The following is an 18,805-nucleotide window of genomic DNA, read 5'->3' as shown; positions in this document are numbered from 1 at the left end:
AACAGTAGCTATATTGCGAGCAGGACGGGAAACGGCCGCTCGGACAGCTCAAACTTGTCACGATTCGTGTGGAAAAAATTCCGTTCCGGTACCGGGAATCGAACCCGGGCCTCCTGGGTGAAAGCCAGGTATCCTAGCCACTAGACCACACCGGATGCGGCCGTTTCATTCGACCGTTCGTACGGTCGCTTGTCGCATTGTCGCTCTCTTTGCGAGCATCTTTGCACATACTGACTGGCAAGGCGCGCACCTCAAACGTCGCAGAGCAATGCTTTTGGCTTCATGCTCTGCTGGGAGAAGAGGAATAGGGAAGCTGTATGTAGCAATAACAGGAAGTAAACATTTTCCCGCTGAAGCGTTGAAACGTTGCGGATAACAAACAAGAAATAAGTTGGCGCCCTAGCAACAGCACCACCTTCAGTCACAGAAAATTAGATGCCCCGGGTGAGGATCGAACTCACGACCTTAAGATTATGAGACTTACGCGCTGCCTACTGCGCTACCGAGGCAGGCGATCGTTAGACCTTCTGGAATCTTGGTAAGTACCGAATACAAGTGGTAGAGAGTCTGCACTCCCTGGCTCATTTTTTCTGTTGCTACACGTGCATTCACGGCGCGGCAGGCAACTTGCGATGCTAGGCCGACGCCAGTATGTACAATAGCACGCAGGAGTCCAAACGAGCAGTCGTCCGCGCTGCATGATTGGTTCTTTCCACACGGAATCCCGCGGTTCATTCTCATGGCTCACGCAGTTCGAGTGCGAAAGACACGCAGCACCCCTACCGGAGAAAAAACAAAATGATGCATCGGCCGGGAATCGAACCCGGGCCGCCCGCGTGGCAGGCGAGCATTCTACCACTGAACCACCGATGCTCGGGCCAGCGGTACCTTCACGCTGCTTCCCGAGCAGATGTCTCAAGGGAAAGTGGGACTGCCGTCAAGCGCCGTAGCATTCTGTGGAGAAGATGCTGCAGACGCTGAATCCTGCACTGCACTGCTTAAAGATGCCGCCAGAACGCGGTCCTCTGCGTACTCTTGCGCCGCCGGCGCCGACTCTTGCCAAAGGATGCGAAATGTGCGCGGATACGCTGTCCGAATGCGTCTGGATGTGCTCCCCTAGCCTGCCTCGAAATGCGCCTGCCGGGTACGATCACCTTCGGCCGCTGCCGACAGGCGGGAAGCCGACTCAGCGCGGTGGCGGGGCGCTCGCTTGTGCGGTGGTGGTGTAATGGTCAGCATAGTTGCCTTCCAAGCAGTTGATCCGGGTTCGATTCCCGGCCACCGCAGCAGGCTTTTAATTTCGCGTATGAGTACTTTTGCCACGCGCTCTTAAACTATTGTTTTTTCGCCCTCTTACTCGCTGCATACCAGCCCTTAGTGTGTCTCGACTTGTCTCGACTTTGCTCAGCTGACGCGAGAGCTGACGCTCTCAAATCGGCCTATATCAAAACGACAAGCACGAGAAACGACTGAGAGAGGTAAGGAGAGGCGAGGCGAGGCGATGGACACACAGCACGCCCCCTTCATTTCACGGTGGCGTCTCCCTGGCCGAATCGGGCTGTAGCTCCGAAAACAAAGGAGAAACAAAAATAGGAAGTAAAACTGCCAATACTGCCCTGTGTTCCCATGCGCTCACCCGCCCAAGTACTGACAAGGGCCAAAGTTGTTACGCATCGGCAATCGGACATTTTCTCTAACCAGTGTATTCAAGATATTATGGCCATTGCCGAGTGAATGCTGTAGTGCTTCCCGACGAGTCGGGTTCGGATCCTCTGTCAACTTCCACGCAGGGTGATGATCATTTGGTCATCACACTCGCCAGCTGAAATCGGCGCTGCCTTTTCGCAGTAGTAAAAGAGAAGTGGCCCGTGGGGGGATCGAACCCACGACCTTCGCGTTATTAGCACGACGCTCTAACCAACTGAGCTAACGGGCCTCGGCAGATGCAGTTGCTCAGCCCTACGCTGGAATCAGGTGGCATGAAGCCATACACCATTCCTATGGTCGTCGTGTGTCTGCTTCCCTAGTCTATATTCTGCTGACGGTCACGAAACAGTAGCTATATTGCGAGCAGGACGGGAAACGGCCGCTCGGACAGCTCAAACTTGTCACGATTCGTGTGGAAAAAATTCCGTTCCGGTACCGGGAATCGAACCCGGGCCTCCTGGGTGAAAGCCAGGTATCCTAGCCACTAGACCACACCGGATGCGGCCGTTTCATTCGACCGTTCGTACGGTCGCTTGTCGCATTGTCGCTCTCTTTGCGAGCATCTTTGCACATACTGACTGGCAAGGCGCGCACCTCAAACGTCGCAGAGCAATGCTTTTGGCTTCATGCTCTGCTGGGAGAAGAGGAATAGGGAAGCTGTATGTAGCAATAACAGGAAGTAAACATTTTCCCGCTGAAGCGTTGAAACGTTGCGGATAACAAACAAAAAATAAGTTGGCGCCCTAGCAACAGCACCACCTTCAGTCACAGAAAATTAGATGCCCCGGGTGAGGATCGAACTCACGACCTTAAGATTATGAGACTTACGCGCTGCCTACTGCGCTACCGAGGCAGGCGATCGTTAGACCTTCTGGAATCTTGGTAAGTACCGAATACAAGTGGTAGAGAGTCTGCACTCCCTGGCTCATTTTTTCTGTTGCTACACGTGCATTCACGGCGCGGCAGGCAACTTGCGATGCTAGGCCGACGCCAGTATGTACAATAGCACGCAGGAGTCCAAACGAGCAGTCGTCCGCGCTGCATGATTGGTTCTTTCCACACGGAATCCCGCGGTTCATTCTCATGGCTCACGCAGTTCGAGTGCGAAAGACACGCAGCACCCCTACCGGAGAAAAAACAAAATGATGCATCGGCCGGGAATCGAACCCGGGCCGCCCGCGTGGCAGGCGAGCATTCTACCACTGAACCACCGATGCTCGGGCCAGCGGTACCTTCACGCTGCTTCCCGAGCAGATGTCTCAAGGGAAAGTGGGACTGCCGTCAAGCGCCGTAGCATTCTGTGGAGAAGATGCTGCAGACGCTGAATCCTGCACTGCACTGCTTAAAGATGCCGCCAGAACGCGGTCCTCTGCGTACTCTTGCGCCGCCGGCGCCGACTCTTGCCAAAGGATGCGAAATGTGCGCGGATACGCTGTCCGAATGCGTCTGGATGTGCTCCCCTAGCCTGCCTCGAAATGCGCCTGCCGGGTACGATCACCTTCGGCCGCTGCCGACAGGCGGGAAGCCGACTCAGCGCGGTGGCGGGGCGCTCGCTTGTGCGGTGGTGGTGTAATGGTCAGCATAGTTGCCTTCCAAGCAGTTGATCCGGGTTCGATTCCCGGCCACCGCAGCAGGCTTTTAATTTCGCGTATGAGTACTTTTGCCACGCGCTCTTAAACTATTGTTTTTTCGCCCTCTTACTCGCTGCATACCAGCCCTTAGTGTGTCTCGACTTGTCTCGACTTTGCTCAGCTGACGCGAGACCTGACGCTCTCAAATCGGCCTATATCAAAACGACAAGCACGAGAAACGACTGAGAGAGGTAAGGAGAGGCGAGGCGAGGCGATGGACACACAGCACGCCCCCTTCATTTCACGGTGGCGTCTCCCTGGCCGAATCGGGCTGTAGCTCCGAAAACAAAGGAGAAACAAAAATAGGAAGTAAAACTGCCAATACTGCCCTGTGTTCCCATGCGCTCACCCGCCCAAGTACTGACAAGGGCCAAAGTTGTTACGCATCGGCAATCGGACATTTTCTCTAACCAGTGTATTCAAGATATTATGGCCATTGCCGAGTGAATGCTGTAGTGCTTCCCGACGAGTCGGGTTCGGATCCTCTGTCAACTTCCACGCAGGGTGATGATCATTTGGTCATCACACTCGCCAGCTGAAATCGGCGCTGCCTTTTCGCAGTAGTAAAAGAGAAGTGGCCCGTGGGGGGATCGAACCCACGACCTTCGCGTTATTAGCACGACGCTCTAACCAACTGAGCTAACGGGCCTCGGCAGATGCAGTTGCTCAGCCCTACGCTGGAATCAGGTGGCATGAAGCCATACACCATTCCTATGGTCGTCGTGTGTCTGCTTCCCTAGTCTATATTCTGCTGACGGTCACGAAACAGTAGCTATATTGCGAGCAGGACGGGAAACGGCCGCTCGGACAGCTCAAACTTGTCACGATTCGTGTGGAAAAAATTCCGTTCCGGTACCGGGAATCGAACCCGGGCCTCCTGGGTGAAAGCCAGGTATCCTAGCCACTAGACCACACCGGATGCGGCCGTTTCATTCGACCGTTCGTACGGTCGCTTGTCGCATTGTCGCTCTCTTTGCGAGCATCTTTGCACATACTGACTGGCAAGGCGCGCACCTCAAACGTCGCAGAGCAATGCTTTTGGCTTCATGCTCTGCTGGGAGAAGAGGAATAGGGAAGCTGTATGTAGCAATAACAGGAAGTAAACATTTTCCCGCTGAAGCGTTGAAACGTTGCGGATAACAAACAAGAAATAAGTTGGCGCCCTAGCAACAGCACCACCTTCAGTCACAGAAAATTAGATGCCCCGGGTGAGGATCGAACTCACGACCTTAAGATTATGAGACTTACGCGCTGCCTACTGCGCTACCGAGGCAGGCGATCGTTAGACCTTCTGGAATCTTGGTAAGTACCGAATACAAGTGGTAGAGAGTCTGCACTCCCTGGCTCATTTTTTCTGTTGCTACACGTGCATTCACGGCGCGGCAGGCAACTTGCGATGCTAGGCCGACGCCAGTATGTACAATAGCACGCAGGAGTCCAAACGAGCAGTCGTCCGCGCTGCATGATTGGTTCTTTCCACACGGAATCCCGCGGTTCATTCTCATGGCTCACGCAGTTCGAGTGCGAAAGACACGCAGCACCCCTACCGGAGAAAAAACAAAATGATGCATCGGCCGGGAATCGAACCCGGGCCGCCCGCGTGGCAGGCGAGCATTCTACCACTGAACCACCGATGCTCGGGCCAGCGGTACCTTCACGCTGCTTCCCGAGCAGATGTCTCAAGGGAAAGTGGGACTGCCGTCAAGCGCCGTAGCATTCTGTGGAGAAGATGCTGCAGACGCTGAATCCTGCACTGCACTGCTTAAAGATGCCGCCAGAACGCGGTCCTCTGCGTACTCTTGCGCCGCCGGCGCCGACTCTTGCCAAAGGATGCGAAATGTGCGCGGATACGCTGTCCGAATGCGTCTGGATGTGCTCCCCTAGCCTGCCTCGAAATGCGCCTGCCGGGTACGATCACCTTCGGCCGCTGCCGACAGGCGGGAAGCCGACTCAGCGCGGTGGCGGGGCGCTCGCTTGTGCGGTGGTGGTGTAATGGTCAGCATAGTTGCCTTCCAAGCAGTTGATCCGGGTTCGATTCCCGGCCACCGCAGCAGGCTTTTAATTTCGCGTATGAGTACTTTTGCCACGCGCTCTTAAACTATTGTTTTTTCGCCCTCTTACTCGCTGCATACCAGCCCTTAGTGTGTCTCGACTTGTCTCGACTTTGCTCAGCTGACGCGAGAGCTGACGCTCTCAAATCGGCCTATATCAAAACGACAAGCACGAGAAACGACTGAGAGAGGTAAGGAGAGGCGAGGCGAGGCGATGGACACACAGCACGCCCCCTTCATTTCACGGTGGCGTCTCCCTGGCCGAATCGGGCTGTAGCTCCGAAAACAAAGGAGAAACAAAAATAGGAAGTAAAACTGCCAATACTGCCCTGTGTTCCCATGCGCTCACCCGCCCAAGTACTGACAAGGGCCAAAGTTGTTACGCATCGGCAATCGGACATTTTCTTTCATTTTCTCTAACCAGTGTATTCAAGATATTATGGCCATTGCCGAGTGAATGCTGTAGTGCTTCCCGACGAGTCGGGTTCGGATCCTCTGTCAACTTCCACGCAGGGTGATGATCATTTGGTCATCACACTCGCCAGCTGAAATCGGCGCTGCCTTTTCGCAGTAGTAAAAGAGAAGTGGCCCGTGGGGGGATCGAACCCACGACCTTCGCGTTATTAGCACGACGCTCTAACCAACTGAGCTAACGGGCCTCGGCAGATGCAGTTGCTCAGCCCTACGCTGGAATCAGGTGGCATGAAGCCATACACCATTCCTATGGTCGTCGTGTGTCTGCTTCCCTAGTCTATATTCTGCTGACGGTCACGAAACAGTAGCTATATTGCGAGCAGGACGGGAAACGGCCGCTCGGACAGCTCAAACTTGTCACGATTCGTGTGGAAAAAATTCCGTTCCGGTACCGGGAATCGAACCCGGGCCTCCTGGGTGAAAGCCAGGTATCCTAGCCACTAGACCACACCGGATGCGGCCGTTTCATTCGACCGTTCGTACGGTCGCTTGTCGCATTGTCGCTCTCTTTGCGAGCATCTTTGCACATACTGACTGGCAAGGCGCGCACCTCAAACGTCGCAGAGCAATGCTTTTGGCTTCATGCTCTGCTGGGAGAAGAGGAATAGGGAAGCTGTATGTAGCAATAACAGGAAGTAAACATTTTCCCGCTGAAGCGTTGAAACGTTGCGGATAACAAACAAGAAATAAGTTGGCGCCCTAGCAACAGCACCACCTTCAGTCACAGAAAATTAGATGCCCCGGGTGAGGATCGAACTCACGACCTTAAGATTATGAGACTTACGCGCTGCCTACTGCGCTACCGAGGCAGGCGATCGTTAGACCTTCTGGAATCTTGGTAAGTACCGAATACAAGTGGTAGAGAGTCTGCACTCCCTGGCTCATTTTTTCTGTTGCTACACGTGCATTCACGGCGCGGCAGGCAACTTGCGATGCTAGGCCGACGCCAGTATGTACAATAGCACGCAGGAGTCCAAACGAGCAGTCGTCCGCGCTGCATGATTGGTTCTTTCCACACGGAATCCCGCGGTTCATTCTCATGGCTCACGCAGTTCGAGTGCGAAAGACACGCAGCACCCCTACCGGAGAAAAAACAAAATGATGCATCGGCCGGGAATCGAACCCGGGCCGCCCGCGTGGCAGGCGAGCATTCTACCACTGAACCACCGATGCTCGGGCCAGCGGTACCTTCACGCTGCTTCCCGAGCAGATGTCTCAAGGGAAAGTGGGACTGCCGTCAAGCGCCGTAGCATTCTGTGGAGAAGATGCTGCAGACGCTGAATCCTGCACTGCACTGCTTAAAGATGCCGCCAGAACGCGGTCCTCTGCGTACTCTTGCGCCGCCGGCGCCGACTCTTGCCAAAGGATGCGAAATGTGCGCGGATACGCTGTCCGAATGCGTCTGGATGTGCTCCCCTAGCCTGCCTCGAAATGCGCCTGCCGGGTACGATCACCTTCGGCCGCTGCCGACAGGCGGGAAGCCGACTCAGCGCGGTGGCGGGGCGCTCGCTTGTGCGGTGGTGGTGTAATGGTCAGCATAGTTGCCTTCCAAGCAGTTGATCCGGGTTCGATTCCCGGCCACCGCAGCAGGCTTTTAATTTCGCGTATGAGTACTTTTGCCACGCGCTCTTAAACTATTGTTTTTTCGCCCTCTTACTCGCTGCATACCAGCCCTTAGTGTGTCTCGACTTGTCTCGACTTTGCTCAGCTGACGCGAGAGCTGACGCTCTCAAATCGGCCTATATCAAAACGACAAGCACGAGAAACGACTGAGAGAGGTAAGGAGAGGCGAGGCGAGGCGATGGACACACAGCACGCCCCCTTCATTTCACGGTGGCGTCTCCCTGGCCGAATCGGGCTGTAGCTCCGAAAACAAAGGAGAAACAAAAATAGGAAGTAAAACTGCCAATACTGCCCTGTGTTCCCATGCGCTCACCCGCCCAAGTACTGACAAGGGCCAAAGTTGTTACGCATCGGCAATCGGACATTTTCTCTAACCAGTGTATTCAAGATATTATGGCCATTGCCGAGTGAATGCTGTAGTGCTTCCCGACGAGTCGGGTTCGGATCCTCTGTCAACTTCCACGCAGGGTGATGATCATTTGGTCATCACACTCGCCAGCTGAAATCGGCGCTGCCTTTTCGCAGTAGTAAAAGAGAAGTGGCCCGTGGGGGGATCGAACCCACGACCTTCGCGTTATTAGCACGACGCTCTAACCAACTGAGCTAACGGGCCTCGGCAGATGCAGTTGCTCAGCCCTACGCTGGAATCAGGTGGCATGAAGCCATACACCATTCCTATGGTCGTCGTGTGTCTGCTTCCCTAGTCTATATTCTGCTGACGGTCACGAAACAGTAGCTATATTGCGAGCAGGACGGGAAACGGCCGCTCGGACAGCTCAAACTTGTCACGATTCGTGTGGAAAAAATTCCGTTCCGGTACCGGGAATCGAACCCGGGCCTCCTGGGTGAAAGCCAGGTATCCTAGCCACTAGACCACACCGGATGCGGCCGTTTCATTCGACCGTTCGTACGGTCGCTTGTCGCATTGTCGCTCTCTTTGCGAGCATCTTTGCACATACTGACTGGCAAGGCGCGCACCTCAAACGTCGCAGAGCAATGCTTTTGGCTTCATGCTCTGCTGGGAGAAGAGGAATAGGGAAGCTGTATGTAGCAATAACAGGAAGTAAACATTTTCCCGCTGAAGCGTTGAAACGTTGCGGATAACAAACAAGAAATAAGTTGGCGCCCTAGCAACAGCACCACCTTCAGTCACAGAAAATTAGATGCCCCGGGTTAGGATCGAACTCACGACCTTAAGATTATGAGACTTACGCGCTGCCTACTGCGCTACCGAGGCAGGCGATCGTTAGACCTTCTGGAATCTTGGTAAGTACCGAATACAAGTGGTAGAGAGTCTGCACTCCCTGGCTCATTTTTTCTGTTGCTACACGTGCATTCACGGCGCGGCAGGCAACTTGCGATGCTAGGCCGACGCCAGTATGTACAATAGCACGCAGGAGTCCAAACGAGCAGTCGTCCGCGCTGCATGATTGGTTCTTTCCACACGGAATCCCGCGGTTCATTCTCATGGCTCACGCAGTTCGAGTGCGAAAGACACGCAGCACCCCTACCGGAGAAAAAACAAAATGATGCATCGGCCGGGAATCGAACCCGGGCCGCCCGCGTGGCAGGCGAGCATTCTACCACTGAACCACCGATGCTCGGGCCAGCGGTACCTTCACGCTGCTTCCCGAGCAGATGTCTCAAGGGAAAGTGGGACTGCCGTCAAGCGCCGTAGCATTCTGTGGAGAAGATGCTGCAGACGCTGAATCCTGCACTGCACTGCTTAAAGATGCCGCCAGAACGCGGTCCTCTGCGTACTCTTGCGCCGCCGGCGCCGACTCTTGCCAAAGGATGCGAAATGTGCGCGGATACGCTGTCCGAATGCGTCTGGATGTGCTCCCCTAGCCTGCCTCGAAATGCGCCTGCCGGGTACGATCACCTTCGGCCGCTGCCGACAGGCGGGAAGCCGACTCAGCGCGGTGGCGGGGCGCTCGCTTGTGCGGTGGTGGTGTAATGGTCAGCATAGTTGCCTTCCAAGCAGTTGATCCGGGTTCGATTCCCGGCCACCGCAGCAGGCTTTTAATTTCGCGTATGAGTACTTTTGCCACGCGCTCTTAAACTATTGTTTTTTCGCCCTCTTACTCGCTGCATACCAGCCCTTAGTGTGTCTCGACTTGTCTCGACTTTGCTCAGCTGACGCGAGAGCTGACGCTCTCAAATCGGCCTATATCAAAACGACAAGCACGAGAAACGACTGAGAGAGGTAAGGAGAGGCGAGGCGAGGCGATGGACACACAGCACGCCCCCTTCATTTCACGGTGGCGTCTCCCTGGCCGAATCGGGCTGTAGCTCCGAAAACAAAGGAGAAACAAAAATAGGAAGTAAAACTGCCAATACTGCCCTGTGTTCCCATGCGCTCACCCGCCCAAGTACTGACAAGGGCCAAAGTTGTTACGCATCGGCAATCGGACATTTTCTTTCATTTTCTCTAACCAGTGTATTCAAGATATTATGGCCATTGCCGAGTGAATGCTGTAGTGCTTCCCGACGAGTCGGGTTCGGATCCTCTGTCAACTTCCACGCAGGGTGATGATCATTTGGTCATCACACTCGCCAGCTGAAATCGGCGCTGCCTTTTCGCAGTAGTAAAAGAGAAGTGGCCCGTGGGGGGATCGAACCCACGACCTTCGCGTTATTAGCACGACGCTCTAACCAACTGAGCTAACGGGCCTCGGCAGATGCAGTTGCTCAGCCCTACGCTGGAATCAGGTGGCATGAAGCCATACACCATTCCTATGGTCGTCGTGTGTCTGCTTCCCTAGTCTATATTCTGCTGACGGTCACGAAACAGTAGCTATATTGCGAGCAGGACGGGAAACGGCCGCTCGGACAGCTCAAACTTGTCACGATTCGTGTGGAAAAAATTCCGTTCCGGTACCGGGAATCGAACCCGGGCCTCCTGGGTGAAAGCCAGGTATCCTAGCCACTAGACCACACCGGATGCGGCCGTTTCATTCGACCGTTCGTACGGTCGCTTGTCGCATTGTCGCTCTCTTTGCGAGCATCTTTGCACATACTGACTGGCAAGGCGCGCACCTCAAACGTCGCAGAGCAATGCTTTTGGCTTCATGCTCTGCTGGGAGAAGAGGAATAGGGAAGCTGTATGTAGCAATAACAGGAAGTAAACATTTTCCCGCTGAAGCGTTGAAACGTTGCGGATAACAAACAAGAAATAAGTTGGCGCCCTAGCAACAGCACCACCTTCAGTCACAGAAAATTAGATGCCCCGGGTGAGGATCGAACTCACGACCTTAAGATTATGAGACTTACGCGCTGCCTACTGCGCTACCGAGGCAGGCGATCGTTAGACCTTCTGGAATCTTGGTAAGTACCGAATACAAGTGGTAGAGAGTCTGCACTCCCTGGCTCATTTTTTCTGTTGCTACACGTGCATTCACGGCGCGGCAGGCAACTTGCGATGCTAGGCCGACGCCAGTATGTACAATAGCACGCAGGAGTCCAAACGAGCAGTCGTCCGCGCTGCATGATTGGTTCTTTCCACACGGAATCCCGCGGTTCATTCTCATGGCTCACGCAGTTCGAGTGCGAAAGACACGCAGCACCCCTACCGGAGAAAAAACAAAATGATGCATCGGCCGGGAATCGAACCCGGGCCGCCCGCGTGGCAGGCGAGCATTCTACCACTGAACCACCGATGCTCGGGCCAGCGGTACCTTCACGCTGCTTCCCGAGCAGATGTCTCAAGGGAAAGTGGGACTGCCGTCAAGCGCCGTAGCATTCTGTGGAGAAGATGCTGCAGACGCTGAATCCTGCACTGCACTGCTTAAAGATGCCGCCAGAACGCGGTCCTCTGCGTACTCTTGCGCCGCCGGCGCCGACTCTTGCCAAAGGATGCGAAATGTGCGCGGATACGCTGTCCGAATGCGTCTGGATGTGCTCCCCTAGCCTGCCTCGAAATGCGCCTGCCGGGTACGATCACCTTCGGCCGCTGCCGACAGGCGGGAAGCCGACTCAGCGCGGTGGCGGGGCGCTCGCTTGTGCGGTGGTGGTGTAATGGTCAGCATAGTTGCCTTCCAAGCAGTTGATCCGGGTTCGATTCCCGGCCACCGCAGCAGGCTTTTAATTTCGCGTATGAGTACTTTTGCCACGCGCTCTTAAACTATTGTTTTTTCGCCCTCTTACTCGCTGCATACCAGCCCTTAGTGTGTCTCGACTTGTCTCGACTTTGCTCAGCTGACGCGAGAGCTGACGCTCTCAAATCGGCCTATATCAAAACGACAAGCACGAGAAACGACTGAGAGAGGTAAGGAGAGGCGAGGCGAGGCGATGGACACACAGCACGCCCCCTTCATTTCACGGTGGCGTCTCCCTGGCCGAATCGGGCTGTAGCTCCGAAAACAAAGGAGAAACAAAAATAGGAAGTAAAACTGCCAATACTGCCCTGTGTTCCCATGCGCTCACCCGCCCAAGTACTGACAAGGGCCAAAGTTGTTACGCATCGGCAATCGGACATTTTCTCTAACCAGTGTATTCAAGATATTATGGCCATTGCCGAGTGAATGCTGTAGTGCTTCCCGACGAGTCGGGTTCGGATCCTCTGTCAACTTCCACGCAGGGTGATGATCATTTGGTCATCACACTCGCCAGCTGAAATCGGCGCTGCCTTTTCGCAGTAGTAAAAGAGAAGTGGCCCGTGGGGGGATCGAACCCACGACCTTCGCGTTATTAGCACGACGCTCTAACCAACTGAGCTAACGGGCCTCGGCAGATGCAGTTGCTCAGCCCTACGCTGGAATCAGGTGGCATGAAGCCATACACCATTCCTATGGTCGTCGTGTGTCTGCTTCCCTAGTCTATATTCTGCTGACGGTCACGAAACAGTAGCTATATTGCGAGCAGGACGGGAAACGGCCGCTCGGACAGCTCAAACTTGTCACGATTCGTGTGGAAAAAATTCCGTTCCGGTACCGGGAATCGAACCCGGGCCTCCTGGGTGAAAGCCAGGTATCCTAGCCACTAGACCACACCGGATGCGGCCGTTTCATTCGACCGTTCGTACGGTCGCTTGTCGCATTGTCGCTCTCTTTGCGAGCATCTTTGCACATACTGACTGGCAAGGCGCGCACCTCAAACGTCGCAGAGCAATGCTTTTGGCTTCATGCTCTGCTGGGAGAAGAGGAATAGGGAAGCTGTATGTAGCAATAACAGGAAGTAAACATTTTCCCGCTGAAGCGTTGAAACGTTGCGGATAACAAACAAGAAATAAGTTGGCGCCCTAGCAACAGCACCACCTTCAGTCACAGAAAATTAGATGCCCCGGGTGAGGATCGAACTCACGACCTTAAGATTATGAGACTTACGCGCTGCCTACTGCGCTACCGAGGCAGGCGATCGTTAGACCTTCTGGAATCTTGGTAAGTACCGAATACAAGTGGTAGAGAGTCTGCACTCCCTGGCTCATTTTTTCTGTTGCTACACGTGCATTCACGGCGCGGCAGGCAACTTGCGATGCTAGGCCGACGCCAGTATGTACAATAGCACGCAGGAGTCCAAACGAGCAGTCGTCCGCGCTGCATGATTGGTTCTTTCCACACGGAATCCCGCGGTTCATTCTCATGGCTCACGCAGTTCGAGTGCGAAAGACACGCAGCACCCCTACCGGAGAAAAAACAAAATGATGCATCGGCCGGGAATCGAACCCGGGCCGCCCGCGTGGCAGGCGAGCATTCTACCACTGAACCACCGATGCTCGGGCCAGCGGTACCTTCACGCTGCTTCCCGAGCAGATGTCTCAAGGGAAAGTGGGACTGCCGTCAAGCGCCGTAGCATTCTGTGGAGAAGATGCTGCAGACGCTGAATCCTGCACTGCACTGCTTAAAGATGCCGCCAGAACGCGGTCCTCTGCGTACTCTTGCGCCGCCGGCGCCGACTCTTGCCAAAGGATGCGAAATGTGCGCGGATACGCTGTCCGAATGCGTCTGGATGTGCTCCCCTAGCCTGCCTCGAAATGCGCCTGCCGGGTACGATCACCTTCGGCCGCTGCCGACAGGCGGGAAGCCGACTCAGCGCGGTGGCGGGGCGCTCGCTTGTGCGGTGGTGGTGTAATGGTCAGCATAGTTGCCTTCCAAGCAGTTGATCCGGGTTCGATTCCCGGCCACCGCAGCAGGCTTTTAATTTCGCGTATGAGTACTTTTGCCACGCGCTCTTAAACTATTGTTTTTTCGCCCTCTTACTCGCTGCATACCAGCCCTTAGTGTGTCTCGACTTGTCTCGACTTTGCTCAGCTGACGCGAGAGCTGACGCTCTCAAATCGGCCTATATCAAAACGACAAGCACGAGAAACGACTGAGAGAGGTAAGGAGAGGCGAGGCGAGGCGATGGACACACAGCACGCCCCCTTCATTTCACGGTGGCGTCTCCCTGGCCGAATCGGGCTGTAGCTCCGAAAACAAAGGAGAAACAAAAATAGGAAGTAAAACTGCCAATACTGCCCTGTGTTCCCATGCGCTCACCCGCCCAAGTACTGACAAGGGCCAAAGTTGTTACGCATCGGCAATCGGACATTTTCTCTAACCAGTGTATTCAAGATATTATGGCCATTGCCGAGTGAATGCTGTAGTGCTTCCCGACGAGTCGGGTTCGGATCCTCTGTCAACTTCCACGCAGGGTGATGATCATTTGGTCATCACACTCGCCAGCTGAAATCGGCGCTGCCTTTTCGCAGTAGTAAAAGAGAAGTGGCCCGTGGGGGGATCGAACCCACGACCTTCGCGTTATTAGCACGACGCTCTAACCAACTTTTTTTTTTTTTTTTTTTTTTTTTTTTTAGAATCTCTCCATGCTGCCTAATGTTTTCCTAGCGTCACACACGTCACGTACTTCAGTTTTATTTCATAATCATTTCTGAGAGGTACAGGAATTGCATGAAAACCTGCAGCGCTAGTGGTGTCAAAATTAACACACATATTTGATTTGACTCAGAAGCCGAACGGCTTACTTTCCGACGCTGTCTTAGATGCGCAAATGCCAGCCAAAACTCGCGGTGACGGCACTCAGCCGACCATTTCGCTAGATAACACCGTTCTGGCTGTGTGTGTATCAAGCTCAAGTGCATCTCCAAGCAGGAAATGGACAACAGCAACATTCAGACGATTTCGTACTGCTCAATAGCTACACTAAAACGGTGTGTTTCTTTTGCAGAATTGGAAAAACACGACCGTGACAGGATTCGAACCTGCAATCTTCGGATCCGAAGTCCGACGCCTTATCCATTTTTTTTTTTTTTTTTTTTTTTTTCACCGTTCCGTTGGAGATGTTCTCCACCTCTTGACACAAAAAAGAAACGCAGTCGGTAGGACTCGAACCTACGCTCCCAGAGGGAATCTGATTTCTAGTCAGACGCCTTAACCACTTTTTTTTTTTTTTTTTTTTTTTTTTTTTTTTTTTTTTTTTTTTTTTTTTTGTATCTAGCGTCCCGATGCTGTCAGAGTCAGCTGCTACGAAATAAAAGTATGCCCCAGGTGAGGCTCGAACTCACAACCCCGGCATTGCTCACGGCTACTGCCTTATAAGTACCGTGCGCTAACCAATTGCGCCACTTTTGTTTTTTTTTTTTATTTTTTATAAGTACCGTGCGCTAACCAATTGCGCCACTTTTTTTTTTTTAGTTTTTGTGTTTACTTTACATATTCTCGTGAGGATATGTCTGAGAATCCGAATTCAGGAATCGGTGCCTGTCGCTGCCGAGGTTCTCTTATTGTTTAATCTGTAGGGCCGGTCGTTGACGAGGAACGGTACCAATGCAGAGTGAGGAGGTGTTATCCAACACCTTGCTTTTCAAAAATAATGGCGATCATGTTTCCAAAATGTTTTTTGACTGCGGAGAACCGCGTCATTTGCCACTGTGCTGTTCGCATGTAAGTTTCAAAACTTACGAGATCGTCGTCGCCATTGTGGCAAATAACATATGTCACATAGTGTCCCAGTAGCCACATCACAGTGTTGTTCTTGGTCGCAGGATAATATGTGGTGTCTGGCCAGAGGAGGAAATCGGTGGAGTGACTGGCCGCACTGCTGCGAGTTAAGAGACCCAAACGTTGTTGCACCCATTTCCAGTTAAGTAGATGGCCACCGCATGTAAATCTGTGGCGTAAGGTGTCGACCAGGCCACAACGCGCACATCGATCACTGTCTTGTAAGCCTATGCGGTGCAACCGTTCATTTGTGGGGATAACACTATTAACAACCTGATACCACGTGGATGCCACAACGGAAGTATGGATGGATAAACTGATGTTGTGCCAGACTATATTCCATTGGACACTTGGGTGTTTGATTTCCATGGGGTGGTGTATCATAGTTCGATGCCATCTGTCGAGCAGAACCTTTGCCGATAAATCCGACCTGTGAACAACGGCGCCCCCGATGTAACTTACTTCGAGATAATAGTACCGGACATGTTTTAGTTGAAAATTGATGTGTCCTACAGCAGTGGGTGGACGGAGATCTATAGGACGTAAAATGTGAAAGAGCCAATGAGTGACACTCAGCGGTTCGTTCCTCAACAACATGGTAATGCGTTTGATGTACAAGGCCGTACACTTCCTGTCGATGTCTGGTAAATTGAGTTCTCCAGCCTTCCGTGGCATGGTCAATGTGGTATATTTCGATTTAAAAATGTTCCCTTTCCAGAGAAAATAGTTGGAGATTTTCATAAGTCGCTTCGCCTGTAACTTTGGAATCGGAAAAATTTGGGCCATGTAGTAGGCTTTACTGAAAATGTAAGTGTCGAGGAGACGAATTCGTTGAAGCAGGTTGATAGACCGCCAGTTGTGTTCGCGAATAGCGCCGTGCATGGAATCGGCGATCCGCCGCCAATTTTTGGCACACATTTTCAGTGGGCATTGATCGACAATCATACCTAAGGTTGTGTGGGTTTCCGCAGTTTGTGCCCACGGGACGGTTACGTTTGCCAATCCACGGATTTTGACGAATCTGCATTTATCGGTGTTGATTCGTGCTCCAGAGACACGGCAGTAGTCATCAATTTCGGACTTAAGGATGGGTATTTCTTCTTCGGCCCGTATTAAAACCCCGACATCATCGGCGTAAGCGCGAACCACAAAAGAAGGACCGGTCGTGGTCAGGCCGGTCAGTTTATCGTCGACGGAGCGTAGGAATGGTTCGAGCGCCAGCACGAACAAGAGCATGGAGAGGGGGCTCCCCTGCGGGACCCCTCTTTGAATCTCTATAGGCTGCGTGAGCTGTCCATTGACGCTAACCTTTGTTGTGATACCAGTTATCAGGTGTCGTATGACGGCAATAACGCATTCATTGAATCCACAATGCTGCAGGAAACGCATGAGATAATCATGACTCACACGATCGAATGCTTTAGAAAAATCAACAAATAAGAGTGCACAGTTCACGTTAGTCACCGATGCTATTGAAATAATGTCTCTATATTCCGAGACGGGTGTCATAATGGACCGACCAGGGAAACAGGATTGATGATTTTGGACCACCTTTTTCACCACCGCCGTTAGTCTGCTATGTAGTGCTCTGGCAAAAGTTTTATAATCGAAATTGAGTAGAGTTATCGGACGATAATGATCAAGATCTTTCCGGTGTTTGCGTTTGGGAATCAAGACAGTTCTGCCTTCCTTGAGGTCTGCTGGCAAGGGAGTCCCGCGCATCACCTCGTTGAGGACTGTTGTAAAGGCTTGTCCAATGAGAGGCCAGAAGCGCACATAGAATTCTTTCGGCAGCCCATCAGGGCCGGGGGATTTTTGTGACGGGGAACTAGTGATCAGGTCCAGGACGTCATCCGCATCAAAATCTTGCAATATCGCGCAGTTATCGGCGTGCGTGACTTCTGAAGGTGGAGTACAGAAAGCCACAGTGTCAACAGTCCCACGGGTAGCACATTGCGAGTACAGTTGAGTAAAATATTCGGCAACGGCGCGAAGGATATCCCTCTGATGAGTGAGGAGGACCCCATCAGCGGTCTCAAGTTCCTCAATAAACGTTCTCTGGCGGTTCGCACGGTGCTTGATAAGGTGGTACAGGGACGTGACTTCGTCTTCCTGGAGCGACTTAGTGTGAGCTTTGGTCTGCAGCCCCGCAAGTTGTGTACGCTTTATGGCTAGTAGTTTGGCCTTGATTTTCTTGATCCCTTCCAAGTTCGTATTCGTTACGGTTACTTGCGTATACAACTCCCGCAATACCGTCTGGTAAAAATCGATGGTTCGTTTGGTATCCTGGGCTCGTTGCCAGCCATAATTTTTCAGAGTTTGTCTCATCCTCCGTTTGACTACCTCATTCCACCAGGCGATATTGGTAGCGTACTTACAACGTCGCTTGAGACAGTCCGTCCACGTCGCATGAATAACATCTTGTATGTAATTATCCGTCAGGAGAGAAACATTGAGGCTCCATTGATTCCGGAATCGGTGAGTCCGTTGTCTGTCTAAACTGATCGTTACGGAAAGGGCACAATGGTCTGAAAAGCTAGCTGGAATGACATCCGTGTCGAGAACACGATGGCAGATATTCTCCGTGACGTACAACCGATCAAGGCGGCTGCATGCCGTCGAAGTAAAGTACGTAAATTTAACCTTAGTGGGGTTCTTGAGTTCCCATGCATCCTGCATTCGCAGATGACGTACCAGATCATGCAATTCCCGACAGTAATTGAAGTTCGGAGACTGATCTTTTCGATTGAGGACACAATTGAAGTCGCCACTAAGGATGAATTGTGATGGGTTCCGTCGCAACAAATAGATGATGTCTTCTTTGAAAAATTTGGCTCTGTCGGATTTGCGAGTTGAACCAGACGGTGCGTAGATGTTCACTATGGTGACGTCAAAAATTTGACAGGCAATACCTCTACCACACTCGAGTATTTCAATACTTCGAACAGGGATGCCCTCGCGTAATAAAATGGCTGTGCCGGTGCTCGTGTCTTTCGTTACATTTGCTATCGTATGAAAACCAGGGACGGTGAGACTTAACATAGACACTTCCTGTAGGAGTACAACATCGGCTTCAGAGTCGTAGATAAACTGTCGCAACAACGCTGTTTTCAAAGCTGAAGTGATCTTGTTAATATTAAGAGATAGAAATTTATATGCCTGGGTCGTGCCCATCGAAGGAGGAAGAAAGCTGCATTGCATTAGCGGCCCAGTCCATCGCACTGTCAGACTGCAAATTTACAGTGCCAGGTTCGCGTCCAGATTCCGCGGCTCCTTTGTTCGGAGTCTTTCTTCGGGCTGCGGAGACATTTGGTTTGGGTTTAGTTTTCCGTCGTCCACCAGTCGGGAGTTCCATGGCAGAAGGTGGGGTGGGCGGATCATG

General features: G+C 52.7%; 34 non-coding genes across 34 annotated transcripts; 7 read left to right on the top strand and 27 right to left on the bottom strand.

Moving 5' to 3' along the window:
* Positions 1-83: 83 nt before the first annotated feature.
* Trnae-uuc lies at positions 84-155 on the bottom strand. The gene has a single exon. It is a non-coding gene; the product is annotated as a tRNA-Glu (tRNA).
* A 281-nt stretch (positions 156-436) lies between these two features.
* On the bottom strand, positions 437-509 carry Trnam-cau. The gene has a single exon. It is a non-coding gene; the product is annotated as a tRNA-Met (tRNA).
* Positions 510-802: 293 nt separating this feature from the next.
* On the bottom strand, positions 803-873 carry Trnag-gcc. Its single transcript has one exon. It is a non-coding gene; the product is annotated as a tRNA-Gly (tRNA).
* A 341-nt stretch (positions 874-1,214) lies between these two features.
* On the top strand, positions 1,215-1,286 carry Trnag-ucc. Its single transcript has one exon. It is a non-coding gene; the product is annotated as a tRNA-Gly (tRNA).
* Positions 1,287-1,862: 576 nt separating this feature from the next.
* Trnai-aau lies at positions 1,863-1,936 on the bottom strand. The gene has a single exon. It is a non-coding gene; the product is annotated as a tRNA-Ile (tRNA).
* A 198-nt stretch (positions 1,937-2,134) lies between these two features.
* Trnae-uuc lies at positions 2,135-2,206 on the bottom strand. The gene has a single exon. It is a non-coding gene; the product is annotated as a tRNA-Glu (tRNA).
* A 281-nt stretch (positions 2,207-2,487) lies between these two features.
* On the bottom strand, positions 2,488-2,560 carry Trnam-cau. The gene has a single exon. It is a non-coding gene; the product is annotated as a tRNA-Met (tRNA).
* Positions 2,561-2,853: 293 nt separating this feature from the next.
* Positions 2,854-2,924, bottom strand: Trnag-gcc. The gene has a single exon. It is a non-coding gene; the product is annotated as a tRNA-Gly (tRNA).
* A 341-nt stretch (positions 2,925-3,265) lies between these two features.
* Trnag-ucc lies at positions 3,266-3,337 on the top strand. The gene has a single exon. It is a non-coding gene; the product is annotated as a tRNA-Gly (tRNA).
* Positions 3,338-3,913: 576 nt separating this feature from the next.
* Positions 3,914-3,987, bottom strand: Trnai-aau. The gene has a single exon. It is a non-coding gene; the product is annotated as a tRNA-Ile (tRNA).
* A 198-nt stretch (positions 3,988-4,185) lies between these two features.
* On the bottom strand, positions 4,186-4,257 carry Trnae-uuc. The gene has a single exon. It is a non-coding gene; the product is annotated as a tRNA-Glu (tRNA).
* A 281-nt stretch (positions 4,258-4,538) lies between these two features.
* Positions 4,539-4,611, bottom strand: Trnam-cau. Its single transcript has one exon. It is a non-coding gene; the product is annotated as a tRNA-Met (tRNA).
* Positions 4,612-4,904: 293 nt separating this feature from the next.
* On the bottom strand, positions 4,905-4,975 carry Trnag-gcc. Its single transcript has one exon. It is a non-coding gene; the product is annotated as a tRNA-Gly (tRNA).
* A 341-nt stretch (positions 4,976-5,316) lies between these two features.
* Positions 5,317-5,388, top strand: Trnag-ucc. The gene has a single exon. It is a non-coding gene; the product is annotated as a tRNA-Gly (tRNA).
* Positions 5,389-5,974: 586 nt separating this feature from the next.
* Positions 5,975-6,048, bottom strand: Trnai-aau. The gene has a single exon. It is a non-coding gene; the product is annotated as a tRNA-Ile (tRNA).
* A 198-nt stretch (positions 6,049-6,246) lies between these two features.
* Trnae-uuc lies at positions 6,247-6,318 on the bottom strand. Its single transcript has one exon. It is a non-coding gene; the product is annotated as a tRNA-Glu (tRNA).
* A 281-nt stretch (positions 6,319-6,599) lies between these two features.
* Trnam-cau lies at positions 6,600-6,672 on the bottom strand. The gene has a single exon. It is a non-coding gene; the product is annotated as a tRNA-Met (tRNA).
* A 293-nt stretch (positions 6,673-6,965) lies between these two features.
* Positions 6,966-7,036, bottom strand: Trnag-gcc. The gene has a single exon. It is a non-coding gene; the product is annotated as a tRNA-Gly (tRNA).
* Positions 7,037-7,377: 341 nt separating this feature from the next.
* On the top strand, positions 7,378-7,449 carry Trnag-ucc. The gene has a single exon. It is a non-coding gene; the product is annotated as a tRNA-Gly (tRNA).
* Positions 7,450-8,025: 576 nt separating this feature from the next.
* Trnai-aau lies at positions 8,026-8,099 on the bottom strand. Its single transcript has one exon. It is a non-coding gene; the product is annotated as a tRNA-Ile (tRNA).
* A 198-nt stretch (positions 8,100-8,297) lies between these two features.
* Positions 8,298-8,369, bottom strand: Trnae-uuc. Its single transcript has one exon. It is a non-coding gene; the product is annotated as a tRNA-Glu (tRNA).
* Positions 8,370-8,650: 281 nt separating this feature from the next.
* Positions 8,651-8,723, bottom strand: Trnam-cau. Its single transcript has one exon. It is a non-coding gene; the product is annotated as a tRNA-Met (tRNA).
* A 293-nt stretch (positions 8,724-9,016) lies between these two features.
* On the bottom strand, positions 9,017-9,087 carry Trnag-gcc. The gene has a single exon. It is a non-coding gene; the product is annotated as a tRNA-Gly (tRNA).
* A 341-nt stretch (positions 9,088-9,428) lies between these two features.
* On the top strand, positions 9,429-9,500 carry Trnag-ucc. The gene has a single exon. It is a non-coding gene; the product is annotated as a tRNA-Gly (tRNA).
* A 586-nt stretch (positions 9,501-10,086) lies between these two features.
* Positions 10,087-10,160, bottom strand: Trnai-aau. Its single transcript has one exon. It is a non-coding gene; the product is annotated as a tRNA-Ile (tRNA).
* Positions 10,161-10,358: 198 nt separating this feature from the next.
* Positions 10,359-10,430, bottom strand: Trnae-uuc. Its single transcript has one exon. It is a non-coding gene; the product is annotated as a tRNA-Glu (tRNA).
* Positions 10,431-10,711: 281 nt separating this feature from the next.
* Positions 10,712-10,784, bottom strand: Trnam-cau. Its single transcript has one exon. It is a non-coding gene; the product is annotated as a tRNA-Met (tRNA).
* Positions 10,785-11,077: 293 nt separating this feature from the next.
* On the bottom strand, positions 11,078-11,148 carry Trnag-gcc. Its single transcript has one exon. It is a non-coding gene; the product is annotated as a tRNA-Gly (tRNA).
* A 341-nt stretch (positions 11,149-11,489) lies between these two features.
* On the top strand, positions 11,490-11,561 carry Trnag-ucc. The gene has a single exon. It is a non-coding gene; the product is annotated as a tRNA-Gly (tRNA).
* Positions 11,562-12,137: 576 nt separating this feature from the next.
* Trnai-aau lies at positions 12,138-12,211 on the bottom strand. The gene has a single exon. It is a non-coding gene; the product is annotated as a tRNA-Ile (tRNA).
* Positions 12,212-12,409: 198 nt separating this feature from the next.
* Positions 12,410-12,481, bottom strand: Trnae-uuc. The gene has a single exon. It is a non-coding gene; the product is annotated as a tRNA-Glu (tRNA).
* Positions 12,482-12,762: 281 nt separating this feature from the next.
* Trnam-cau lies at positions 12,763-12,835 on the bottom strand. Its single transcript has one exon. It is a non-coding gene; the product is annotated as a tRNA-Met (tRNA).
* A 293-nt stretch (positions 12,836-13,128) lies between these two features.
* Trnag-gcc lies at positions 13,129-13,199 on the bottom strand. Its single transcript has one exon. It is a non-coding gene; the product is annotated as a tRNA-Gly (tRNA).
* A 341-nt stretch (positions 13,200-13,540) lies between these two features.
* Trnag-ucc lies at positions 13,541-13,612 on the top strand. The gene has a single exon. It is a non-coding gene; the product is annotated as a tRNA-Gly (tRNA).
* The last annotated feature ends 5,193 nt before the right edge of the window (positions 13,613-18,805 follow it).

This window comes from Schistocerca americana, unplaced genomic scaffold, assembly GCF_021461395.2.
Source record: "Schistocerca americana isolate TAMUIC-IGC-003095 unplaced genomic scaffold, iqSchAmer2.1 HiC_scaffold_116, whole genome shotgun sequence".
In the NCBI taxonomy this organism is placed as follows: domain Eukaryota; kingdom Metazoa; phylum Arthropoda; class Insecta; order Orthoptera; family Acrididae; genus Schistocerca; species Schistocerca americana.
This window is presented reverse-complemented; position numbering and strand designations above follow the sequence as displayed.